Below are 23,142 nucleotides of genomic sequence, written 5' to 3'. Positions count from 1 at the left end.
ACCCTCAAAGCCTCCTTGAAAAAGTGCAACATCCCCACCGACACCTGGGAATCCCTGGCCCAAGACCGCACAAAGTGGAGGAGAAGCATCCAGGAAGGCGCCGAACACCTCGAGTCTCTTCGCCGGGAGCAAGCGGAAGCCAAGCGCAGGCAGCGCAAGGAGTGCATGTCAACCCAAGCACCCCACCCACCCGCCCGCCCCTTCAACCACCATCTGCCCCACCTGTGACAGAGTCTGTAGGTCCCGCATTGGACTCATCAGTCACCTGAGAACTCATTTTTAGTGTGGAAGCAAGTCATCCTCGGTTCTGAGGGACTGCCTAAGAAGAAGGATTTCTTGGTGAACTTTTATGGCCTACAGAGGTTAAAGTGGGCTGGGATGGTCCGGTATGCCTTACTGTTGGTTGAGGATTAAGCTTCGGGTTTCCAGTTTAGGGCTTGGGCTGTATGGAAGGGTGGGGTTAAACTTTGAGGACAGAGTTAAATGTTGCAGGAGTGGAACCTACTATGGGAAGGGGTCAGAAGTACCTCTTAACAAATTCCACTTTAACCACTTGCGAACAGAACCATGGGAAAAGTCATATTGGATAACAATGTGCACGGACGCTGTTACATAATTGCATTTGCTCGCTGCGATTTTGAACTTTGTTTATTGTAAATCAGTGCAGTATGACAAATATCCCAATCATAACTGGGACTATTCCTTCACCTCCCCAGTGCTGTATTCAGTCTCCATATATCAGTAGCAACGCACTTACAACTCACTCTGCAAAACTGAAGCAACATGGCTGCAGTGTGGACCATCTACAAGATGCACTGCAGCAACTCGCCAAGGCTTCTTCGGCAGCACCTCCCAAACCCCGCGACCTCTACCACCTAGAAGGACAAGGGCAGCAGGCGCATGGGAACACCACCACCTCCGAGTTCCCCTCCAAGTCACACACCATCCTGACTTAGTATATCGCCGATCCTTCATCGTCGCTGGGTCAAAATCCTGGAACTCCCTCCCTACCAGCACTGTGGGAGTACCTTCACCACACGGACTGCAGCGGTTCAAGGCGGCGGCTCACCACCACCTTCTCAAGGGCAGCTAGGGATGGGCAAAAATAAATAAATAGTAATTTTAAAAATAAATAAATAAATGCTGGCCTTGCCAGCGACGCCCACATCCCATGAACAAATAAAAAAAGCGCTTGTTTTTACAGTGAATTTGAAAAGATAGTTTTGTTTTGTGTTCATATCAAGTCAGGAGCGGAATATCCATATCATCTTCAATACTAAATTGTGAAATTATTGCCAAGACTGTCTTGCAAAACTCAATGATTAATCCCAGTTTGAAGGATTCTCAAAATAGGAGCCAGACATAGGGCTTGAAGGCAGTTAAAATAACAGGCTTGTAAACACTCTTCAGAATTAAGCACAATAAAAGTCAGCAAATCATACAAATGTTCCAAAGCTGCTTTGTTTGAGTTTTTTTTTGTCAGATTAACCTTTTCGCTAATGGTGTATTTCTCCTTGGGACATTTGCTTTGGTTGGTAGTTACAGCAATGCACAACATAATGGACATATCATTCTGCCCTCTAGTTGCAATATTCCTATCGTCACTGTTTAAATTGTGTTGCAAGGAATTTTACCAGGTTAGTGACCAGAGAGAGTGCAATAATGTAATGATTGATATAATTGCGGGAAATTGGTACTAAAACTATTTTCATTTATTCAAAAACAAGTTTTGCATTAACACTTGCTGTGGTGGTGCTTTAGCTGAATAAATGGACCTGCCTGAACAATTCCTCATTAGAACATTCCATTAAAAATGACTTGCAAAAGAAAAAAATAATCCCCACCAGTGTTGCGCCGGTAGAATGATGTCCACCGCGGAATACCCAACCCATTCCAGTCCCGGAAAAGATCTTCAGGAACTCTGTCGACCCAAGGGAAATCTCATTTGCTTTAAAGAGCCAAGTGTTCATGCATCTAAACTCCTAAAAATAAACAATTCCACCACGGGGGTTCCTCTTGGTGCTCTGTGCAAGACAATTGTAAACCGGTTTTTAAAATGAGTTTATATGATTTCATTTACTAATATGTTTCAATAGCTTTGCAATCTTCCTCACGCCTAAAAAAAATCCCTGCTAGTGCACTCTACATTCCTAGTCTTCTGGATTAATCTTGATTTACACTAGATCCCTAAGGTGCAGAATATATTTGCTTGCTTCTTTAAAAGTGTAATATTGCTTTTATTCTAAATAGCTTGGTCCCTTACCCACTCCAACACACTGTAAATCTTTCCAGCCCTCTCACCACCTCACGCCCAAACTGTGCAGAAACGGAAGCGCTGCCAGAAGGGTAATAAATAGCAAGACCGCACCAACCTGGTGAAATACATGGGGTCGCCCGTCAGAACTGCACACCAGCTAATAGACTGTTTCACTCCTACAGCGAAACGCGGGCGCTCATTGCAAGGCAGGGCGACCAGCAATAGTTAAACGCGCAGCAAGCGGACGAAAGCCGGGCGGCGCGGAGAAAGGTTGGCCGGCTCCTCTGATGTGCGCGTTTACCTTTCTGGCCACGATTGGTGCGCGCCGGAGAGCTGCTACCAAAACAAAAAAAGCAGTGCGTGTGCCAGGATTGGGTTAAGATTAGGAGCATCGGGCTCCCGGCTGCACGAATAGCAGCTCGAGCTCCCGGGCTCACAGTCTGCAACAGTTCACACTCCCGGGCTCGCGTTCCAAAACCGAGCTGGAATCCCGGGCTCGCGTTCCAAAGCCAGCTCCTGCTCCGGGCTCGCGTTCCAAACCCCAGCTCCGCGTTCCAAACCTAGCTCCTGCTCCGGGCTCGCGTTCCAAACCCCAGCTCCTGCTCCGGGCTCGCGTTCCAAAACCGAGCTGGTATCCCGGGCTCGCGTTTCAAACCCCCAGCTCCAGCTGTCACCGAAGCGCCAGCCTCTTTAGTTTGCGAAAGAAGAGGAAACAAAAATCTCATTTAACTTTTAACATTTGCAGAAGTAGAAAACACCTCAGTTTATTTTCAATTTTGGCTTACTTGTCATTTGATCATCTTTTTCATTTGAAGGCTGTCCCCACTGCTGCATCACCTGCGAGGAAAATCTATTCAAATTGGTAAGTAAGATTATTATTTTAATATATAGATATGTGAACAGAGAGTGCATGAAAACAGGTTTATCTTTTTATTGGGGGTGACCCTTGAATTAGGCTTTACTTGTGAGTTAACTGATTTCTATCCTGAATGTAGTCAATGGAGGTGACAACTGTTTCTATATTTAATCTTGATGTCTTAATATAAGATTGATATTGTTTTCCTCCCTTTCTCAAAGTTATGTATTAACAGCATTGCTTTTTCTGAAACAATGCATATCTGTTCTTAACCAGTCACAGATTTATTGGTGCTCACTGATTGTGTGTATGTTGGGTATCTAAAAATAAAAGCTACTGGGTTTCTGTGAAGATGTGTGTTTCACAGTTTTGTTTTAATATACCACTGTTGGTAGAAGTTGAATATTTGTAGGTATGCAACACCATCTGCCCATTTTTTGATATATACACACAAATTAGCTCTTTTGCAAACCAGTAGGCTGCTCCCTCTAAATGGTTTTGACTATTCGTGTCTTGTAGGTACTTTTGGGGGGGAGGTGTGACTGCAAGTTTCAGGGATTCCAGGGGAGCAACTATAGCCTATGTTGGGCGGGATAGGAGCAAATGGTTTGAAACTGAGATGAGATTTTATTGTCCTCTTGCTGATAGTTTAACTAAGTTTGCTAAATTCATATTGAATTTTTTCCACAATTTAATTTCTCTGTTTTAGGTAAGGTAAAGTGGGGGGGGGGGAGGAATCTTGCAAATACATTGTTGTAAAGTCATGTATTGTAAAATTAATGTTAAAAGTATAGATGTTCAAGCAAAACTTAAAAGAAGCTACTGGACTCAAGATTTAGCTCGTGTACCCATCCATTTATAACAAATTGCCTCCATTGAGTGATTGATGTCTGAGGGCACTATCTTGAAGCCTTGAGCTACAGTGTGTCTTGGATTAAATTATGGGGCCAAAGCGTCTGTCTGCAAGTTTAATATATGGCAAAATCTGCACAAGGGGTTTGAGTCAGTGCCTAAAGTGGATGCTGTAGGAAGCTTTCCAGGGTCCTGTGAATCTGTTCATGTGTTTTCAGTTGGGTGTTTTCCAATTTTTTTTGTTGTTGTTTTTTTTGTTTTTCCTCCCCTTCCCTTTTCTGCCTTCCTCTCCTGAAGACACTGCCACCTTGCTGGGACCCTGACCGTGGCAGCCTGAAGTGGCCATTTTTCACATGTATAACTAATACAGCGATTGTTGTCGACTATCTATTCAACCATGAGTGGCATCACAGCTAAACCTGATCCTATCCCCACTCAACATTTGTGGATTTTCCAGTAGGAGGGTCACCCAGGTAGGAACCCTAAGGGTGCTGAAGCTATTTGCAGCACCCCCCCCCCCAAAAAGCTTTGGTCACTAGACTAGGAATCAAACCCCAGACCTTCTGATCTGTATGGGTCAGTCACCCGTCGAGCAGTGTGACTGCACCTTCTGATGGCATTGGCTAAAATCTACTGATGCGCACAAGTACTGGGGGGTAAGGGGATTTGGTTCCTCCCCTTTTTTTGTCTGTGGATTTGCTGTGATGTTTTTGCCCCCTTCCCTTGCATTTTTAGGTGACTATGCCTCTGGATTCATGACACAGATTGTTTCTCTTCGTATTCTCCAGAGATCTTCGGGGGGGGGGGGGGGTGATACTGAAATGTTGCGTGATGATTGCCAATTAGAGTTCCAATTTAAACTGTGATCGTTGTGTGGGAGTGACTGCTTAATCAAGGTGCAAATTCAGTTCAGTTGTGCTCCTAACCAGTTTCAAATCAACCTGTTAAATCCTTTGTTCGATTTAAACTTGTGTATCAGCTGTTGGTGTGAATCAGGGAAATGATGTGAAACCGTTATTGAGCCCAACAATAGGGATGAAACTAGCTTATTACAGATGAACCTGGGTTAATGATGGCATCAATGGATGTCGATTTCCAATCCCTTCCACAGATTGAATATCGGGGACAAGCTGCTATGGGGAGAGTTAAATTTTTGTAGAAGGAAACCAGATGTTATTCATAATTCTTTCTGAATATTTCGAAGGGGAAAGGACTTGGTGCTGAGTCTCAGTCTCCAAACACCTGCTGTAAACCAGTAGCTGTTAAATCGGAATAAAATGCTGGATGGTGCGTCTTGTTTTTATTCTGCAATCTATCTTGGAAGTGGAGACTCCTGAGGATTGATCAGACTGTTTAATGCAAAGTGGTCTAAACACATTACAGCCTATAACTGTTGCACAACAGTTGAGGACCCCATGGTGATGCACTTGGTAAATGCAACGTTGAGTGTGAAACAGCCGTATGGACCAGAAAGGTGCCAAAGTTCCTGCCTTGGTCTTTGCTGATCTTACCGAGGCTAGTGGTAGAGACGCTACCATTGGTGTCACTGACCTTTGGGTTAGGGGGGAAAAGTAGGCCAGGGTGTCTGCTGTTTGTTATCCAGTGCCCTTTGCTCAATGCATGCATGTATGGATGTCCAGGTGAGGTTAGGATTAAACTCTCTTGTAATACCCTGCAGTCAAATAGCCTGCCCACCCCCACTGTCAAGGGTCACGCTAATAATGGCCACTCGGTGTGGTACTGCCCATGGAAGTGTACACCTTTTTTCAGGCGTTGCTGAGAAAAAGATTTTTAAAAAGCCACTTTGGGGAGGTACTAGAAAGTATCTGGCAACTGAGGAATTGGATCGGGGCATAAATCAGTTACTTTAGGAAAGGAGAGGGCAGACTGTAACATTTAACAATTTAATCTTGCCTAACCTAGCTGGGTGTAGACACTGTACCTGGGTTTTAGAGGTCGAGCAGTCTGTAGCTGTGGAATATTATAGTTGGGTTACAGTTGAAGGAATGCTATTTTCTTGACATCATTTAGATTGCTTGTGTGTTCGTATCATTGTGATTACACTTCTAGTTCTTCCCCCTCTCCAAACAACAAAAGAAAAGTTTGACAAACATTCTTTTCATGAAGACTATTAAAGCAGAAAATTTCGTTTATATCATTCACAAGTAATGTGATAAAGATTGTAACAAGCAAGATTTTTATACTGTAAATCTTACACGCCTTGTTTGTGGAGTCTTTTTAAAAAAAAAAAGAAGACGCATATGTCTGAAATTTTGAGCTTGCAATCTAAATTCCTGGTGTATAGAAATCCCTGGATTTGCAGTAATTAGTGTTGTCTGGTAACTGAGCTTGTCAACTTCCCTTTTTTTAAAATCAATTCTTGGACAGTTGATTTGTATAGAGTTGCTCATGGGGAGGACTGGGCTGTTGAAACAGCTCTAAAGTGGTGAGGCTGCAGTGAGTCCCTAGTTTGAATAGTAACCATCTTGAATAGTGAAGTTTCAGTCAGTGAATGTATGTGTTTGTTTAATTCGCATTCAAAAGGAAGTCACTTCAATACAAAGAAGGAAAAACATTTCCATCCCATAACCATAACGGGAGTCGCGCACCACAGTGAACCCATTTAGTACCAAATTGTATTGCAAAATACTACATCTTCAATTTAATTTTGACAAGTGATGGCTTGACATATGAATGTCATTTTGCATTTATTAATAATATGGAAATTTTTTTTTTTTTTTACAATACTGGTGTCTGGAAATTTTTTTTGCCAATTAACCTGTTTTGCAATAGGTGCTGAATATTTTATAAGATTACAGTTCTTAGTGCGAATTTATCATATAAGCCTTAAGATATGCTCCGGAGTACATAGCTCCACAAATAAACAGGAAGCACTAATAAATAACAATTATAACTCAAGACTAATTATGTAAATTAGGAACTAATTTAGATAGCTTTCAAAAATCACTGGCCTGTGGAAAAATATTTTTACTGTGTAATGGACTTTTCGCAGCCAGCATGCGTCATAAAAATGTGTTTACGGATTAATGCCAAGCAGTGATGTTATGTGAATTTTCAAATGATGTATGTCTTTAATATATTCTAAAGCTGGCGGCAACACAAACCTTTTGAAAACTGTAGTTTTGGAATTGTAGTGAGTGAAAGATATTTGGGTTGAGCAATGTGAAACTTGAAGAATGGATGCCACCAGCAACATCCCTTAACAATCAAACCATTACAAGAAATTATCAATAACATCCTCCTTTTTTGTTTCAGTTAATCTTTATTTTGCTTTAAATAACTGGAGTGTTGGCGATATCATCGGGGAATTGGGTGGATGTTGTGACTTGGCATATCCCTGTGAGGACGTTGAATTAGACACAGCTGAAGCACCTCAGGTTAACGATTGTATGTCTACTGATACTAATTAAACTTAATTACAGTAAATCTCTACATTAATTTCTCCCACTGATGCTACCAATGTTTAGCTGAAAGTATTTCTATATGATACAAACAAGAATCGCAATCCAGCTTGCCCTGCCATTTAATGCACTCTTTAAGGATCTCTGCTGATTTTTATTTTCAACTCTTTCTACTCTCTCTGTCCAACTCTGTTTTAAATGCTATACAGTACATGTTATATACTGTGAAGTATAAACACCGGCATGGACCACTTGGGCTGAATGGCCTAATCCTGTGTAATTTTATGTATACTGTGAAACTTGTTCTGTAAGTTAAGTGTAAAATGAGGGTTCCAGTTTGGCTCAATTTGTAGCACTGTCAGCTTTGAGTCAGAAGATTGTGGGTTGCAGCTCCCCTCCAGGACTTCAGCACATAATCTCCGTTAACACTTCAGTCTAGAAATGATGGCGTGCTGTGTTGTTGGAGATGGCATCTTCTGATGAGACTGTAAACAGAGGTCCCATCTGCTTGCTCAGGTGGATATAAAAGTTCCCACAACACAATTCGAAGAGCTGTCCTGGCCAGCATATTTCCCCTCAACCAGCAGCACCAAAGAACTGGCCGTTCATCCTCTGCTTTATGCAGAACCTCGATGCTTCCAATTGGCTGTTGACTATTGACCCTGTCTGCATTGCAATGACTACAATTTATAAAGTAATTAATTGATCGTGGCGTACTTCGAGACATCCTGAGGACACAAGGCCCCATAAAAATGCAAGTTCTTTTTAAAATATTCCTTAACTTGCATGTTATTGTTTTCCTTCATTCTGTTATAACTCTCTCTGGTGCCTTCGATGTTTGGTTAGCTATTACAGCCAGACCTTTTTCCTAATGTCTTATTTGACAAAATAATCTTTGTTTAGCAATGGGTCAGTATTTATGGCACCTTGTGTTTATGGTCTTTTTCGAATTTAATCTCTTTCCTCGGAACAATCTGAATGGCTACAACTTGGCATTGTCCACTAACTTGAACATTCTGCTTTCAGTGTGCTCACAGTGATCACCTATGAACATCATGAAAGCAAGCATTTCCAGATCAATCATTACTCTCTCCCTGTGGTCATAGCAGACCAATTAGAACGGCTACCATTGATTGCTACTTTTTTTTTGTTATCTATTATCTAGCCAATTAATTATCCAATTTCTTTAGCTCTTTCACTTCAGTCACCAGTTTCTTGCAAGGGACTGTCAGATTTTTAAAAAAGTCAATATAGATCATAAAACCTAGTACATATATAAATTGCTCTCCAAACATCAGTTGTCATTAAGTTGTACAAGAAATGTTATTTCTCTATATTTAAGGAACATAAGAAAATATCATTATTCTGCACAACATCTTGCAGTCATCCCAACTCCATCATCTGTCAATTCAACAAATTATGTTGTTTGCCTTTCAGACAGTCCTGTTGCTTTAGAATTTGTTGCCTTTACCTTTGTGCAATATGCCCGAATTCCTTTTTCTATAATTGAGTTTATTTTCTCCAGTGCAACAACTAAGATAGAAAACAAAGCAAACTGATGTTCTAGGAACACTGTCTTCATGACGGAGCTTTTAGCAAACGGTTGCTGGTAATGGGAGCTGGAAGAGCTGTGTGGCATTTTCATCACAATGGCGTCACGCACAAGTGATGGCATGTGTTTCTGTGCAAGTTGAGTCACTGCTTTGTACATTTATTTGCCAGCACTACTCAACAAGGGCCAGACTTTTATTTCCTCGCTAGTATTGGTAGAAAAAGTAGATATGAGTAAAAAAGGAATATAATACCAGTAGAAAAGTATTCATCTGCGTTTAGCGTTTCTGACTTTTTTTCGACTTCAAAGTAACTTTGTGAAAGTTCAAAAATTTCATTTGGAATTATGGAGCAGAATGGTGAAACGCTGTCTTCAGGTTACACTTGGAATCCATGATCTTAACGAAGGGTAAGATTTTGAAGCATCACTACAGCGGTGCCAAAGTGAATTGTACGGGGAGGTGGGGGCAGGATCTGTACCAAAGCATGGATATAGTAGCCATTGGTGAGTACCTCATGATGGAGAAGGGAGAGTAAGCAGCTCAGGAATGCTCCGCCATCCCTTCACCATCACTACTCTGCCTTTCTCTGTTCTATTTCCTCAACTTCAGTGCAATCTTTTTAGTCTCTGTCTGTGCTGGTGTCTCACTCGAGTGAGGGAGCTGATGGTTGGATCTCTGGTGAGTGGTGCTCTTTTGGCTGTGCAGATTAGAGAACGAGTACATTACCACACACCCATTTGGGTATTGTGCATGTAATGGGACTGCAATTGGTATACAGGAAACTTTCTGGTATCCGGCACGGACGGGACCGACGTGGTGCCGGTTCAGCAACAATTCCGGATAACCGAACGTTATAGTGAAAGATACGGACCTTCGATCTCCGTATGAAGCAACAAACCCTGTTGCTTAGCAACAGCTTCAGAACAACGTCCACAAGTTGCAAGCGTCTCTGTAGCTTAGCAACAGCTGCAGCCAAACCCTTGCCTTCCTCAATTTGTTGCTGTGCAAGTTATAAAAGTTAGCTGAAACCGACTCCTGAATTTTGCCGGTTAACCGACATTTCCGGTTATTTAGGGGCCGGTTAATCGAAAGTTTCCTGTATATGGGCATATTGATGTAACATATAATGCAGATCACTAAATATGAGCAGTGAGGCACGTATCACTTGGTCTTCACAGCCCTATAAATATCAAAAGCCTTCCAGCCCACCCTCCCACATAAATCTGCTACTCTGTCCTTCCATGTAGGGTCCATTTCCTGACTGAAAGGTAACATGAGGAAGGACATCCCGTGCCAAAGTTCCCAGGATTTATTGGTCGCCGTTCTTTAGACAACCCCAAGCAACAGTCTGGTGTTACTTCAGTTAGTTTTTGTACAAAGCTTTAGTTATGTTTTTTAAAGTCCATTCCTGCTTGAAAATGTTTAAAACAACGGCTGAACAATGTAGTTACAGCTTATAAGGTTGGTGGTGTGATTCCACAGGAAGGGCCTGTTGCCATGGTGACATGCTGGCTTGGTTAGGCATGTATAGCTGTGCCTCCAGCTGCCACTGGCCCACCACCCCTCCATACTGTGGCTTATGGTTGTAAGCCAGTTTTTGCTTTTAAACAGCCCATCAAAATTCTTCCCTTTTAGTATATTCTCTTTTGTCATCGTGGCATGCATAACATTATTATTTTCATTCCTACCTAGTTACCACCTTGTTGACATTTCTCTGTCAGAAAAATCATGTATTGCTGCCTTCCCTTTGCTTTTATTTAAATCGTGCGATTGCTTCTCGACCTTCTTGTGAGTTGTTCACATTCATTCTCTTTGGAAAAATTGATACGCTGTTGCCTCCATATCATCTTTGGGGGCTGTCCTCCCACAGCGAAACAATCCCCATTACACAGCAACAACAACTTGCATTTATAAAGAAAGAACTTGCATTTCTATAGCACCTTTCACGAACTCGACAGCCCAAAGCCCTTTACAGCCAATGAAGTACTTTTGACATTTAGTCACTGTTGTAATGTAGGAAACACAGCAGCCAGTTTGCACACAGCCAGCTCCCACAAACAGCAATATGATAATGACCAGATAATCTGTTTTAGCGATTGTTTGGTTGAAGGACAAATGTTGGTCTGGATACCGGGGCGAACTCCCCGGCTCCTCTTCAAAATGGTGCCGTGGAATATTTTATGTCCAACTGAGAGGGCGCCTCATCTGAAAGATGGCACCTCCGATAGGGTGGCACTCCCTCAGTATTGCACTAAGTGTCAGCCTAGATTATGTGCTCCAGTCTCTGAAGTGAGGCCTGAGCACCCAACCTACTGACTCCGTGCTCCATGGCTGATACTATAGTGCCTTGGAAAATGTTCCAAGATGCTTCACAGAAGTGTTATCAGACAAAATTTGAAATTGAACCACATAAGGAAATATTAGGACTGGTGATGGAGCTAGATTTTAAGGAATGTCTTAAAGGAGGGGAGAGAGGTAGAAAGGCTTAGGGAGGGAATTCCAGAGCTTTGGGCTGAGACAACTGAAGGCGCGGTTGCCAATGCTGGAGTGATGAAAATCGGGGATTTGCAAGAGGGCAGAATTAGAGGAACGCAGAGTTCTCAAAGGGTTGTGGGCAACGTTCCCTATAAGGTGTGCGGCATGCACCTCCTCTGCTGGTCCAGCGCAGCCTGGGACTGGATTTTTTCAATGTAAAGTTTCTGCGAAACTGTGAATGGGCCACGCACCCCCTTAAAGGGGCTGCGCACCAAAAAAAAATAAGATCGAACATTGAGTGTAGGGCTTGAGGAGGTTACAGAAATAGGGAGGGGCAAGGCCATGGAGGAATTTGAACACAAGGATGATTTTAAATTCAAGGCGTTGCTGGACCGGGAGCCAACGTAGGTCAGGTGAGCGAACATCCATGGCCTGGTCACTAAATGGTCACTGAGCCATTTTTTGTATGCTCCCCAACTGCATTAACTAACTTTGTGACATTTATACAAGCTACGTGGCTTAGTTTTCTGTTTTAAGTGTTAAAGCACCATTATTAAATGTGCATCAATTTTGGCTGTGTCGTCTTCATTGCCGCTAACAAAACCACAAGTTTCTGCCATTTTAGTAACTGGTTGAAAGTAATGAAAAATGACTTAAATGTTCTTTTTCATCAACAAAAATGAAGCAATACGGCTCTGAGACAGATACCTCTTTTAATATTTTCAAGGAACCTTTAATTTTGTTTTTAGAGAATTTGTACAGGAAATAGCTCTTGCATTTTTAATATTGTAATTGTTTTGCAGTCGGCATTACAGAATCTCTTACTAATTTCTTGTATTAACAAAAATGCGGCTCTTAAATATTTCAAACTGTAAATCCTTTCATTCTTCAAAGGGTTCTAATTTTGAGTGATGGTTGATACTGTAATTGGCTCAGTATCTCCCAACAACTTCCCTATAGTTTACTGTTCTTTTGTTCAGTGGGTGCTTAGCTTAAATGTGTTGAGATGATGCTACTTAGGAGAAGTTGAACTGGGTAACAAATAATTAAGAGATTCTCTCACATAGGCCATGCATTTCCTTTCCACAAGTATTACTTCCTATTAGTCATGCTTTTGTCATCACTTACTATTGTAATTGTCAACAGTACCCATGCAATTGTGCAGTGTGAACTGTCCGTGTAGTTGCAGCTCACTATATGGAATAAGTTTCTGAACTTTCTCCCAAACTCTTGCCATTGTGCATATTAAAGAAAACCCTTATTTTCATCAACTGACCACAGGAAATGCCTTGCACCATTTTACTAGTCTTTCTAAATATCATAAAGGAAACTGGTTGCACTGACTTGTGCATGACCATTTGTCTGCCAGCTAGCCTTGGGACGCAGTTATACTGCCACTTTGGTGTTGTGACCCTCTAGAGGTGGTCTCGCGCTAGTATACATCTCCAGTGCGGTGTCAGTCCTACTTTGAACAGTGCTCTGGGGACCTATTGGATTCCTGGATACTTTTATAAACTGAAGTAGGGCTTATTTAAATGCTGTGAGCGTGTGCATTCTCCTGTCTGTGCACTTGATGCGTTTAAGATTTACCAGTCAGGAGTGAAGCTGTGCTAGTATTTTTTTTGTGTGGCAAGCTGCCTCTTGGGGCCTCAGAGTTGGACTCTCATCCAGGCAGTTGCAGTGTAATCGCAGCCTTATTTTCCTTGTTTTATGCTTGGGAACTGCTGTTAAGGCAATACAGAAACAGACAGTGTGTCTAGTCTGTTCCTTTTTTATATTTTCCTGCTGTAAAGAACTTTAGGATGTCAAAGTCAGATACACAAATCACTAAAAAGAGTGACACAGGTTAATAAGGCCATTAAGCAAACAAAGCACTGGGGATCATTTCTAGAGAGATAGAATTGAAAAACAGAAGTTATGTTAAACTTGTATTGAACCATGGCTTAGACCACACTTGGAGTACTGTGCGCAGTTCTGGTCTCCCTATTATAAAAAGGATATAAAGGCACTGGAGAAACTGCAAAAAAGATTTACAAGGATGATCCCAGAACTGAGGTAATAGCTATCAGGAAAGATTGAACAGGATGAGGCTCTTTTCTCTACAAATGAGAAGACTGAGGGGTCACCTGATTTATGAAAGGGTTTGATGGGGTAAACCTGGAGAAAATGTTTCCACTTGTGAAGGAGTCCAAAACTAGGGGCCATAAATAGAAGATAGTCACTAATCAATCAAATAGGGAATTCAGGAAGAATTTCTTCACCGAGTGTTTAGAATGTGGAACTCACTACCCCAACTCACTACCACAAGGAGCAGTTTCGGCAAATAGCATAGATCCATTTAAGGGGAAGCTAGATAAACACACGAGGGAGAAAGCAATAGAGGGTTACGCTGATGGGGTTGGTGAAGAGCGGCGGGAGGAGGCTCGTGTGGAGCGCACACACCGCCATAGACTAGTTGGGCCGGATAGCCTGTTTCTGTGCTGTAAATTCTATGGAAGATGTTGTTGGTGTTATTCCCCATCATGTGACATCACAAAGTTCAGCTTCAGTGACCAATGAGTAAAACCTGCTGCACACGATCCACTCCCCTTTCACGATGCTATTGGAATAGAACTTCCATTATACCATATTTTGGGGAGGGAGGGAGAAGCTCGACAATAAATTGAACTCCCCTGGCTGCCTTTCGTCTGCTCTAAAACAGGGTATTGAAGGATGACTGAAAGGCCTTGGTAAGTGTACAGCTATTTCCCTTTCTAACCTTTTTGGATTATGTGGTGATTCAAAAGACTCCAGTTTCCCCATTAAGTTCAAACTTGGCCAATCAATTAAAAATCTGAGATTCTAACCCATCACCCCCAAGTCATTGGCATTTACCTCACCAGCACCTTCAAACATGAAAGCAGGACTGTTAACACTCTGCCCTTTCCTGGCAGTATACTTTAATGCCACTTTGTCACTGGATAACTGAAGAGGCCCTTAGTTACAGGTAAGCAAGATGGTCAGTGACAGCTCCTGAATCGAAGCAGTGCAGCCACTTTCGGAATGTGTAAATTCCACCGAATATGTACATGGCTGCATAGAAAGAAAACGTATTTAGTGAGGCTTGACTTTGCACAGCTCATGATGTAACTACCGTAGGCTGTATTTCAGAGTATTTTCAGTGTTATCTTTATTTAAAGGCCAAACTGAGAAAGATAGTACAACCCTGTAAGTCTGGGATTTCTAGCCTTTTGGCCCTTATCTGTGTCTTTCAGCTGTGTATTGTACATGGCTTGTGTTGTATGTGATCATGCCTGATTTCTGGTTTTAGTTGAGTCCCAAGGTGCTTTCATAGGCTACAAACACAGATCTTAACATGGAAGTAATTTTCACGTTTGCCTGTAAGGGAAGATTTTGCAAAGGGGGGGCACCCGATACAGAGCTTTCTCATTGGGAAATTTCGAGTGCGCTCTCTACAAATACTCTATGTGCCCCCGATGGCCAGGTTCCATGGGGAGCACGGTTTCACAAAGCCGGTCCCTAGGTGCATTGTCTGGGTTTAATTTTGCATTTCACAAATGTGATGCCGCCTCCTCCTGTGGTTGCTGTGCTCTGCTGATGTAGAGATATTGAAGAATTCCGGGCTTGGGCGTCTGCGATGTTGCTGATCTCTGCACCTGTTCATTTGTGTTTTGTTACGTAGCCACCCCCCCCCCCCCCCCCAGAATTGACATAACAGTCCTCTGAGCGTATGTGTGAACAATAGTGAACGGCATTGAATCTCCCCTCATTTCCCCCGCCCCCACCCCAAGTGCATCTGGTTCTCCCGGAGGACCTCCTGGGATTGCCAATGGACTTTTTACCCCACTTGCCTGGATGAGTGTAGCTCCAACAACACTCAAGAAGCTCGACACCATCCAGGACAAAGCAGCCCACTTGATTAGCACCCCATCCACCACCTTAAACATTCACTCCCTCCACCACCGGTGCACCGTGGCTGTAGTGTGTACCATCTACAAGATGCACTGCAGCTACTCGCCAAGGCTTAGCAGAGGGGTCGAGAACCAGGGGGTACAGATTTAAAGTAATTGGTGGAAGGATTTGAGGGGCAATTTCTTCACCCAGAAGGTTGAGGGGGTCTGGAACTCACTGCCTGAAAGGGTGATAGAGGCAGAAACCCTAACCACATTTAAAAAGTACTTGGATGTGCACTTGGAATGCGGTAACCTGCAGGGCTACAGACCAAGAGCTGGGAAGTGGGATTAGGCTGGATAGCTCTTTGTTGGCCGGCGTGGACACGATGGGTCGAAATGGCCTCCTTCCGTGCTGTAACTTTCTATGATTCATCGGCAGCACCTCCCAAACCTGCGACCTCTTCCACCTAGAAGGACAAGGGCAGCAGGCGTATGGGAACACCACCACCTCCAAGTCGCACACCACTTAGAAGTATGTCGCCGATCCTTCATTGTCGCTGTGTCAAAATCCTGGAACTCCCTCCCTAACAGCACTGTGGGAGTACCTTCACCACACGGACTGCAGTGGTTCAAGAAGGCGGCTCACCACCACCTTCTCGAGGGCAATTAGGGATGGGCAATAAATGCTGGCCTTGCCAGCGACGCCTGCATCCCATAAACTAATTTATAAAAAAAAAAAAATTGCTTTCTGTAAAGAATTTAATAATTTTGTTCTAGGAACACCCCTTTTTGGAGGAAGTCTCACCTTTTATTCTCTGGGAGCTGCTCTTTTTTTTTTTACTTAGGCTTCCAATAAATTGAAGAGAAACCATCGTCCAAGCTGTAGTAGTTACGATGTTGTCGGCTTGGCTCAGTGGTAGCACTCTTGCCTCTTACGAACGGCTGTGGGTTGAAGCCCACTCCAGGACTTGAACACGCAATCTAGGCTGACTCACCAATGCAGTACATTGACCAAGCTTTTGGTCATCTTGTGTGGCTCGGTGTCAGATTTTGTTTGTTGATGATGCTTCTGTGAAGCTTGGGACGTTTTACTACATTAAAGGCGCTATATAAAAACAATTTGTAGCAGTAGTATGAGACAGTAAACCGAGGCTCTGGATGACTGCTCAAGAAGAGCAGGCAGGTCTTCTGATGTGGTCAACATCCTTACTCAACCAGCACCACCGAATGCAGAGTAACTGGTCATTGATTGCACTTGCTTTCGGACACTTCAAAGCTCATTCATGGATTGGGAAGTGCTTTGGAATCTCTTGAGGTGAGACAAAAGTGCAAGTTTGTTCATTTTGTATTTCTGTAGTATCAAGGAAACTAGCTATGGAAAATGTTTCTCATGCAATTCATCTGTCCTCCTCTCCTGCAGTTTCTGATGATTGGACTGCCACATACCTCTTACTGCGACAAATAGAATTTTTCCCTTTCCCTCAAGCCAGTGTCTCCCTGATATCCATGTGAAGACTGCCATTTGTAAGAGAGAGAGATTGGTTAAGGGGGTATTTGATCCATTTACTCTCTCTGACGCTGGATGGAGAATGTCTGTCTGGAGTTAATCTAACACTCAAAAAGCAATAGACCTAAACTGGGAATAGGAGGGTACAAATTGTAGCAATATGTTTAGAGTAATCCTTTAGGCTTCTTGGACAGGATCTCTATATTACGACCACAAAAATGATACCAGTAAATCAAGCACAAAACTGACATGTTAATATCCTGTTAAGTGCAAGTCCTCCAGAATGTATAAAGCCCTTAATGCAGCGAGTGAAATGTTGAATTTATCTTCCAGTAATGTATACTGTAAATTGCAATATGATAAATCAGCTAATGACTATTAACATCTCTGTAAAGGCACAGCCATTCACTGGTGCCTAGCCCCTCACTTTGCCTGACATGCAGCAAACCAGCTTAACCAGCCTGGCTCTGAAAATATGAAGTGCTGCAAACGTGGAAAAATGCAACCTGTCTCGCTAGTTGAGAGGGAGTTTATTTGTCAAGCGGACTGAAAGGTACTTGTTCCTGTTGGCAGCTGCATATGATTTATTCTCTGGTAAATACACCTAATGCAGCTACTATTAAAGATGTTAAACGCCCGCTCCATTAATAATGCAACAGGCCCATTTTGGTTCCTGGGTGGAATGGCTATCGGTTTTTAGAATCGATGAAGCTATTCCGAGATTGTACATCATCGAAGCTGCTCGGGAAATGCATTGGTCATGTCGCGTTTGTGTAAAAGGATCATTAATTCAACGTGAGCAATGTTTTGCATTGACGTCGGCAGAGTGGATGCCAACAGTACTTTAAAATGGGATGTTTTGGTCTAATACGGTGTAATGTAATCGAACAATGGGCTTCCTTTTTAATAAGGAGATGGTTCGGGTACAGTCGAGGTACATTCGCACGAGGGGGGAAAGGTAAGGCAACCAAAGCCAGAGCTCCCTGGTTGAGGAAAGAGATAGAGAGTAAGATGAAGCAGAAAAAGGGGGTGTATGACTGATGTCGGGTTGAGAATACCAGTGAGAACCAGGCTGAATATAGACAGTTCAGAGGGGAAGTGAAAAAGGAAAGGGGCAAAGCGAGAATATGAGAATAGAATGGCAGCTAACATAAAAGGGAATCCAAAAGTCTTCTATAGGGATATAAATAGTAAACCCGTAATAAGAGGGGTGGAGCCGATTAGGGACCAAAAAGGAAATCTACGCATGGAGGCAGAGGGCATTGCTGAGGTACTAAATGAGTACTTTGCCTCTGTCTTCACCAAGGAAGATGCTGCCAAAGTCACAGTGAAAGAGGAGCTAGTTGAGATACTGGATGGGCTAAAAATTGATAGAGGAGGTACTAGAAAGGCTGGCTGTACTTGAAGTCGATAAGTCACCAGGACCAGATGGGATGCATCCTAGGATGCTGAGGGAAGTAAAAGTGGAAATCGTGGAGTTACTGGCCATTACACCCTTGTTCAAAAAACAGTGCAAGGATAAATCCAGCAACTACAGACCAGTCAGTTTAACCTCTGGTGGGGAAACTTTTAGAAACGATAATCGGGGACAAAATTAACAATCACTTGGACAAGTGTGGATTAATTAAGGAAAGCCAGCAAGGATTTGTTTAAAGGCAAATTGTGTTTTTAACTAACTTGATTGAGATTTTTTGATGAGGTAAAGAGAGGTTTGATGTGTACATGGATTTCCAAAAGGCGTTTGATAAAGTGCCACATAATAGGCTTGCCAGCAAAGTTGAAGCCCATGGAATAAAAGGGACAGTGGCAGCATGGATATGAAATTGGCTAAGTGACAGGAAAGAGAGTAGTGGTCAACGGCTGTTTTTCGGACTGGAGGAACGTATACAGTGGTGTTCCCCAGGGGTTGGTACTAGGACCACTGCTTTTCTTGATGTATATTAATGAATTTGACTTGGGTGTACAGGGCACAATTTCAAAATTTGCAGATGAACAGTGAGGAGGATAGTGATAGACTTCAAGAGGACATAGACAGGCTGGTGGAATGGGCAGACACGTGGCAGATGAAATTTAACACAAAAAAAGTACGAAGTGATTCATTTTGGTAGGAAGAATGAGAGGCAATATAAAGTAAATGGTACAATTCTAAATGGGGTGCATTAACAGAGACACTTTTGGGGGGGGGGTATATATGCACAAATTGTTGAAGGTGGCAGGGCAGGTTGAGAAAGCTCTGAGCCGGAGAGATTAGAGACTGAGACATCTATTGCGATGTGTTCACTCGGGACAGTCTCGCTGTCCACAAACTGCAGTCCAGTCACACAACCTGCGCTACCTTATTTTATTTTATTAGTTAAACTCTTTATTCAATGACTTTGTTTGTTTATAGTTATATTAATTAGCTTAACTAGTTATAATAAATTGAATAAAGAACATTATAGTTTCCCACTCCTAGTTTAAGCCACTGTCCTAGCTTAGAGAGAAAAAAAACGCTAATACTCGCCCACCAATCACCTACCCGCTGTCCTGTGACATCACTCCTTGTTTTTTGTTGTGTTGAAATTGTCGGAGGTACCCCCTCCTCGCTGCCGCTCAGGTCCGCGCTGGCACGGGCTCGACTGGCCGAATGGCCTCCTGTGCTGTAACCATCCTAATGAGGGAAAAAAAATTTACACAGCGAGTGGTTAGGACCTGTAATGCACTGCCTGAGAGGGTGGTGGAGGCAGACTCAATCGTGGCTTTCAAAAGGGAGTTGGATAAGTACCTGAAGGAAAAATTTTTTGCAGGACTACGGGGAACGGGCAAGGGAGTGGGACTAGCTGAAGTGCTCTTGCAGAGAGCTGGGACGGGCCGAATGACTTCCTTCTGTGCTGTAACCATTCTATGAATGGAAAATTTTAATTGACAGCCGTGCCGTGAACTTGCAGTCCCTCTGATTTTTTTTTACTTTCGCAGAATTACTTATTTTCAAACTCTTCCTTTAAATCGGCCACAGTCCTCTTGCTCCATTGCTCTAGGTGACCCAGCTGGGACGTGCATATGTGGGCACTCGGGTGTAAACCAGATTGGACTTATCTTTGATACTCTACGTGCCCAATGGCTTTCCTACATTCACTGTCTAGACCCCAGACATAAAGGATGGAAATGGGCCGAGATACCAGCTGGTGCTTGTGGGATCCAGCGGGCGTCCATTCCTTCACCAGAGGTGGGAAGAAGAGGGGAAAACACTGGATTTATCTTTTTTTAAACAATTTTTATAGAAATCATTTAAAAGTGCAGAACACATGGAACCTGTCTTTGCTTGTAATAGACTTGCATTTTTAAATCATTTCCATGAGTCATTTGAGCCCCACACATCAAGAAGATTACAGGTTTTATTCTTGGTCTTTGCTGAATTAGATACGTTAACCATTGGCTTTGGCACTCCTTGGGTATGGAAGGGAGAACTAGGTCAGGGTTCCTGCTGCTGATCACTACCTGTCTGGATGCACGTGAGCGCATATCGGGTAAGGCCCATCTGTGGTGCTCCCGTTGCCGAATAGCCTGCTAACCCTTTCTGTCTAGGTTAGAATTGTAGAATCAGACAGGCAGAAGGGAGCCATTCGGCCCATCATGCCTGTGCCAGCTCCTTGAAAGAGCTCTCCAATTAGTCCCACTCCCCCTGCTCTTTCCCCATAGCCCTGCAATGTTTTCCTTTTCAAGTATTTATCCAATTCTCTTCAGAAAGTTACGATTGAATCTGTTCCAACACCCTTTCAGGCAGTGAATTCCAGATCATAACTCGCTGCCTAAAAAGAAAAAAGATTCTCGTCTGCCCGCTGGTTCTTCTGCCAATTACTTAAATCTGTGTCCTTTGGTTACTGACCCACCTGGCAGTGGAAATAGAGTAAATAAGGAGAAACTATCAAAACCTTCTCCGCTCTCAAAACCTTCTCCGCTCTAAGGGGAAGAATCCCAGCTTCTCTAGTATCTCCATATAACAAACTCTATCCCTGGTTCATGCATGAAGTGCCATTAGATGAAGAACCGGAGGGGACCTGTGGAACTATACCCCAGCAAGGAGGGGCAGAGGAGAAAATTCTTGAAGGAAGGAAGTGTTTGTTCAAAATAAAGGAGTTAGAATCTTTAAGCTGGAGTAGCATCAGTGACCCCCAGTTTTTAAAACAAATGTTTATTCAAATAATACAGCAATATATGAAAAGTGTTTCATTCCTCTTGTTGATTTACTTTATATTGTTCTAAAATTTGAAACCCATGCATCAAATTGTTTTTTGCAGATAGGACCTGACAATACAGAAGATTTTGAAAGGGTTTCTTTCTTAACAAAGTTATCAGAAAACATCATAACTCAAAAGCACAATCCATATGTATAAATTACCTGGATATTGGACTACAAAGTAGAATTTCTAAATTTGCCAACGGCACCAAACTTGGGGGTGAGGCAAACCGTGATGATACCAATTGACTGCAGCAGGACATAGAAAGGCTAGCAGAATGGGCAGACAAGTGGCGGATGGAATTTAATAGAGAAGTGTGAGGTGATGCATTTTGGCAGAAGGAACAGGGAGAGGCAATATACACTTAATGGCACAGTTTTAAAGAGTGTGCAGGGACAGAGGGACCTGGGAGTTAATGTGCATAGGTCCCTGAAGGTGGCAGGACATCTTGCGATTCAAAGCATATGGGATCTTGGGCTTCATAATAGAGGTATTGAGCCCAAAAGTAGAGAAGCTATGTTGAACCTTTTAAAGCACTGGTTAGGCCACAACTGGAGTATTGCGTCCAGTTCTGGTCACCACACTTTAGGAAGGATGTGAAGGCCCTTGAGAGGGTGCAGAGGAGATTCACCAGAATGGTTCCGGGGATGGGGGATCTTGGCTACAAGGACAGGTTGGAGAAGCTGGATTTGTTTTCATTAGAGCAAAAGAGGTTGAGGGGTGATTTGATAGAGGTGTACAAGATTATGATGGGTTTGGATAGGCTAGATGGGGAAAGGCTGTTCCCACTAGTTGATGGTACAAGGACTAGGGGACACAGATTTGAGGTTTTGGGCAAGAGATACAGGGGGGAAGTGAGGGGAAACTTTTTTATGCAGCGAGTGGTGAGGACCTGGAACTCACTGCCGATGGCAGTGGTGGAAGCGGAGACACACAATATTTTCAAGGGCAGACTGGATAGGCACTTGAGGGAAATAAACTTGCAGGGCTACAGGGATAGAGCAGGGGAATGGGACTGACTGGATTGCTCTACAGAGAGCCAGCACAGACTCGATGGGCCGAATAGCCTCCTCCTGTGCCGTTATGACTCTGACATGCTGGTGAAAATGCAGGACCTGCAGCACTGCCTTCAGCCAAGGTGTGTCCCATCCCGCACCACGCTTCTAGGACCACAAGGGAGATCCTGGTGGACAGGATGGCCCAAGAAACCTATTAACCCTCTGCTCGGAGTTGCATGAGAATGATGGAAGCTGACTTGCTCTACATGTTCTCCCCTGGTCGCCTTCAGGAGAATGTCTTGTCTCTACTATTTAACAGGCTGTTTGGTCTTTTGACAATAGACTATCAGTGAATATTTGACATCCATTGGAGCACGGCTCCTCTCTGGGAGCATGGGGTCATTGAATTACTCCATTAAGAAAAACCACGAGCACTGGGAATATGAAATAATAAATATCATGTTATTAGGAAGTCACTGTTCTTCTTTTTCCTGTTGTGGGATCTGATTTAATTGGAGTGAGCTCTTGAGATTGAGGCTGAGGCAGAATGTATGAGAACCAGAGAGTGAGCTTACTTTCATATCAGTCCTAAACTCCAAGGTCGTAGGTCAGTGTATATCTACCAGCTTGTAATGGCTGTAAGCTGAGGTTAAAACGGGTTCGATCTGACGTTTTACCTTTTAATTTCTGTTATTTAATTATGGCTATGCACTCACTTGGCTCTTTTTGATCCACTGAAAATGTCAAACCATTAATGCTGCTACTGTGAACTCAATCAATACGCTAAGAAAAGGCAGAATATTTTAAGCAGGGCTTAAATTGGCTTCCTAAGTATAGTGCTGAAGATGGCAAAGGAAAGCCAAGATTGGAAGACCCCCACCGCTCCCCCCCCCAAACTGTGTCCTGTTCCCACTTTGGGAGCTGTAGGCTACCCCCAAGAGTTTATTAAACCTAGCTGTTGCTGTGCGTTAGCTGCTGCAGTAAATGGGCCCACATTCCTGGTGTAGTTTCCCACATCCTCATTGGGCTGTCTGGTACATGCAAAGTACCAGTACATCCAATCACGTTATGGTTGTTAGATGGGATGCATGGTAGTATCGCACTTGCAGTAG

The 23,142-nt window shown here is 43.1% G+C and overlaps 1 protein-coding gene and 1 long non-coding RNA gene across 2 annotated transcripts in view; one reads left to right on the top strand and one right to left on the bottom strand.

Moving 5' to 3' along the window:
* Nucleotides 1-551: 551 nt before the first annotated feature.
* On the bottom strand, nucleotides 552-3,169 carry LOC147100523 (uncharacterized). The gene is made up of 3 exons (XR_015073519.1): nucleotides 3,043-3,169; nucleotides 2,373-2,945; nucleotides 552-1,089 (listed from the first exon to the last, which is right to left on the bottom strand). It is a non-coding gene; the product is annotated as an uncharacterized LOC147100523 (long non-coding RNA).
* The window catches only part of disp3 (dispatched RND transporter family member 3), a 608,183-nt gene continuing 587,480 nt past the window's right edge, over nucleotides 2,440-23,142 (top strand). The window contains exons 1-2 of the mRNA XM_085966861.1: nucleotides 2,440-2,527; nucleotides 3,073-3,119. The gene's annotated coding sequence lies outside the window, so the exon portion shown is untranslated. The remainder of the gene's footprint in view (nucleotides 2,528-3,072; nucleotides 3,120-23,142) is intronic.

This window comes from Somniosus microcephalus, chromosome 25 (genome assembly GCF_052327205.1).
Source record: "Somniosus microcephalus isolate GS21.2 chromosome 25, FLI_Smic_1.0, whole genome shotgun sequence".
NCBI lineage: Eukaryota > Metazoa > Chordata > Chondrichthyes > Squaliformes > Somniosidae > Somniosus > Somniosus microcephalus.
The sequence above is the reverse complement of the archived record's forward strand: the minus strand, read 5'-3'. Positions and strand labels throughout refer to the sequence as shown.